The sequence below is a fragment of the Protopterus annectens genome, chromosome 5.part1, assembly GCF_019279795.1.
Source record: "Protopterus annectens isolate FY-2018-M chromosome 5.part1, PAN1.0, whole genome shotgun sequence".
NCBI lineage: Eukaryota > Metazoa > Chordata > Ceratodontiformes > Protopteridae > Protopterus > Protopterus annectens.
Window position 1 is genome coordinate 481584078 of NC_056736.1, and position 4532 is coordinate 481588609.

Here is a 4532-nt window from a genome sequence, read left to right on the forward strand (position 1 = left end):
CAGCAAACATTTCTCCTCCTACTGAAACACCCACCCATACTTTTTAGACTGACCCAGTCCCTCATTCCTACCTTGGGCCCCAACACTGCACGGAGAGAGGTGGTGGCCTTCACCCTTTCCCGCTTTTGTGGTGGCTGCCATCACTGCTGCTGCCACTTCCTGAAGTCTTGACTCACTTCATGAAGCACTCCTTCGCTGTGTCTCTTGCACTCTCAGATTTCCCAAACCCAAAATGGCAGTGCACTAGGTTACAAGCGAGTATGCAAGGCGCCAGGCCGACAGCAGCAGAGAGGCAGCCACTTTCTCTTACTGAGAGAAAGAGCAGGGACATGGGGAGCCATGGCGGGGGAAGGGGAAGCAAATAGTATAAACTGAATGAGGGAAACTCATATATGAGGTCGGCCTTTTTTTTATTTTTTTTTATTTCACTATGTCTAACAGTCAAGCCATCAACATACAGTAACAGGTAGTCTGAACTACTTGTTTACAATTGTTGGACAGTAAAGAAACTGATTAGGTGGCCCATAAACATCTGTAGGGAAACAATTCTGCTATAGTTTTGTTGTTGTGCTTGTACTTCTGTGTGCAGTAGTGTGCTAATCCCACCAAGAAAAGCCTACCAGGCAAGAAAAGTCAACCAGTTCGCAAAGTGGCCATTGCGGCTCCCTCTAGCCCCCAAACCACCACTAAAGAAACCAAGACGGATTTTTTTTTTTTATATACTTACCGATATAACCGCTGGCACGCCGATGTACTTGCCTCACCACTCAGAACACTCCAGGAAGCAGGACCTACTCGGCAGACCAGAAAGGCAGCTTACTTGCTCCCTGACAATGGCCATTACTCCAAAAAATGCTGAGAGTTGCACTCTGGATCCACCAACACACGGATGCAACAGTAAACAGTAAACACAGTTCCAGAAGTAATAAAAGCAAATGACTGTTTAACATCAATACAGTGCATATGAAGTGCTTTTCGTCCCACTAAATAGTGGGTCTTCTTCAGACAAACAATCCCGCCCAACTGCTGTTTAAATAAACCTGTAATCATGATTACACGGACCCAGTCCTGCATGTGATAGGACTACACTTAATACCATTAGAATTTAAAATTTAAAATAATTGGTCGTTTAAAAAGAATTAGTCATTTAAAAGGATAATAATAATAAGCAATGTATATACATTTTTTATGCTTCATCTGCATTTATCTCTCTTATGATGCTACGCTAAAATTAATAATGTCCACATATATGATATGTGGATGGGATGTATTAATCACTAGATGCTTTTATATAGTACTTTTGTATATTTTTTGTATGTTTTTTTTTATCCTCACAGGATATGCTAGTATTTACATGCAATGATTAAATTATTTACATAATACTACTAAGTAGGCATGCTATATGACAATATTATAATAATGTATAAAAATTATGTATATATAATCACTTTTCAGAAGAAGCGTTGTAGTACTACTTGTAAAGCATTTTTACTCAATAAACTGGTATAATCGTTTTGGTGTCTGTCTGCCATTTTTATTTTATTTGTTTTAAAGAAGAATTTGCACATCGTGGTTGGTCTTCTTACTACTCTACACTCATTTAAAAGGAACCATTAAAAGTGAAAGGCTGAGACCACCAACACTATATGGTTAAAAATCATACAAACATAACACAATCTATTATTTAGAGATCGACAGATCCAAACCATAATGTAAGCAATTCTAAAAAATACATATATTTAATAGTTGTTAGTTATTATTAAAATAGCACAATAATAATAATGGAGCCATTCATGATAAGCTAACAGCAAGTAAAAAGTCTAACCTAATATGTACCAATAAATAACATTTGTACAGTTTGAAGTAAATGCAAAATGCACTAAAAATGCAAAAATATATGTGCACTACAAATTAATGTTGGCACGTAATAACATAACCAATATGATAACATTCATAAATAGGGTGTGCAAACAACTTAAAACTGTGTTCAAGTAAATAAATATGTTATATGAACATGTTATAAAAAATATATAATCAGCAATAACATGATATGGTACAAGGTACCAGACAATTATCTGGTCAGACTCTTCATTTTCAAAATAGAGTATAGGAAGCAAGTCTCGTTAAGGCCTGGAAATGAACAGGCATTACTACGGAGTTGCCAGTACTGTTCTAATATTTCCAAACGTACAGAATCAGGACCCCTACGGCCATTTTTTTGAACACAATCAACCGCCTTAAATAAAAATCTATGGTGGGGGAACTCAGATACGTGTTTGCCTAGTGCGTTCTCTAATTTACCTTTCTTAATATAGTAAAGATGTTTGTAAACCCTCTCACGTAGCCTTCTATTAGTCTTGACGAAGTAAAATGCCAGGCACTGTTGGCATTGTGCTACATAAACAACATCCTTGGACTGGCAATTGAATCTGTTTTTTACCTTAAATGTGTAATTCCTAATATGGAATGTCTCAACAGTAGCCATATGAGAGCAAAAATCGCACATATTATATTGAAACATACCCTTTTTCCATGGAAGCCTAGAGGTATTACTCTCCATGATTTGCTTTAAGCTCCTTCCCCGCTTCTAAACTATTTTAGGGGTATCAGGCAATTTATTTCGTAACTCATTGTCGTTTAAAATCAATGGCCAGTTGTTATGAATAATGGATGAGATAAATTCACTGTCATTACTAAAAAGTGTTATAAAAGACAAGTTCAATTGACAGGTGGTACTGTGTTGAGTCTGTACTGTAATGTGTAGGCCTTTACCTTTATGGGAAGTATCTAAAGTAATTTGGCAAATGTTTTGTGTGTTCCCAGTAGTAGTAGCAGCGTGTAGGTAACTGTAAGGCAAGTTAAAGGTATATGCCCTTTTCCCCACTGTAATGCAATCCTGGAGTTTGTATATATAATTGGAGGCGGGGTTGTACATTGTCCCGTTTCCTGTTAGGAGGGTTAGTAAGTAGTTTTTAAGTTCTGGAAAGGGTTAGTTATTGTTGTTCTAAGTGTGCTTGTCTATGGTTTATGATTTAGTATGTTGAAATTCAGCATTGTAAGCTGTCAGTGAAATGGGAGTCAGTCAAATGAGTTTTAGGTCAAATGAAATTTAAGTCAATTGGGTGCCAGTCAAATGAGTTTTAGGTCAAGTGAAGTAGACCCCTATATATATATATATATATATATATATATATATATATATATATAGAGAGAGAGAGAGAGAGAGAGAGAGAGGTTTTTCATCATGCTTCATTCTTTTTCAACTTGAGGTGCATAAATAAGCATTTCAATGCATCTGAGAATGGCTTTTAGATGCTTTTGGCTCAGTTACAATCAATGTTCACATTGAAAAGCAAATATTTCAGTGGACTGAATGAAGGAATGATGGATCAGTTGGTTTTCATTACATCCTCCTCCATTAAAGGCAAATAAAGCAAATGGAGAGAAGAAGTGATGAGGTTCTTAAGAGATTTATATATCAACTAGTGGTTTACATAGAAAGACAGCCAGTATCAAATATAAATACTGAGAACGGACTTCATTGTTTATTTCATAATCTGTGTTAAGCTCTTTCTTCTTTGGTTTATGAAGTTTGGAAAGAAACATTATTTTCTTTAACAGGATAAAATATAAATGCTTCTTCCTTGGGTACTCTTGGACTTTAGCCCTGTTAAGTGATTTGCTTCCCAGTGTTATAGTACACAGGTAGTAAATTATTCATTCATTTATTTTTTTACCTTTTTTACTGGGAAAGTCTGATTGGGTAATATGCATTTTCAGTGGAGTCCCAGGGAGAAAAGCTCCATTTGATTACATTGCATTATATTTAGTTCCAGTTAAACATAGAGTAGTTACAATTCTATTTACATTTATACACATACAGTACCTACATTTATATAGTCTATGATTTTACAGAGAAGGGAATTGCAAAAGAGAAAGCCCACATGCAACTTACTGATTGTACAGGCAGCAGTTATATATAACAATTATTTTGTCCTTTCAATGATAGTTTGAGAGTATTCTGTTTAAGAAGATTATTTGGAGAGCATTATACCATGAGTACAAAGCCTTAACCTGGTGATGAGCATGTGCAAGACCAGGACTGGTTAAATGAATGACTCCTTTCATTCCCCACAGCATACAGCGTATTACCAGCCTGTGACATCACGCTTCTACACTGCTTTGTTATTACTCCTTTTAGAGCTGCTGTTGTCGATAGCCAGATTACTTGATATCACAGTTCTGGGAATCTTTTAGTAAAGTTTGCCACCCAGATGGACTTTCCCAGTAAACAAATGTAAAAATAAAAATAAATACAAAAAATTGATTTAGGTAAATGTTTTAAAGGAGTAGAAAACAAGAAGTGATAAGAGAAGAAATGTCCAGACAATATAAGATGATCCTTGACAAAAATTTCACAGTAGTAGGTTTTTGTTACATCTTACTTCCCCAACATTTGACTTATTTTTTGAAGGTACCTTAACCGAATCAAGCCTCTTTTCTCATTGGAGAAAATATTTTTTTGTATATTG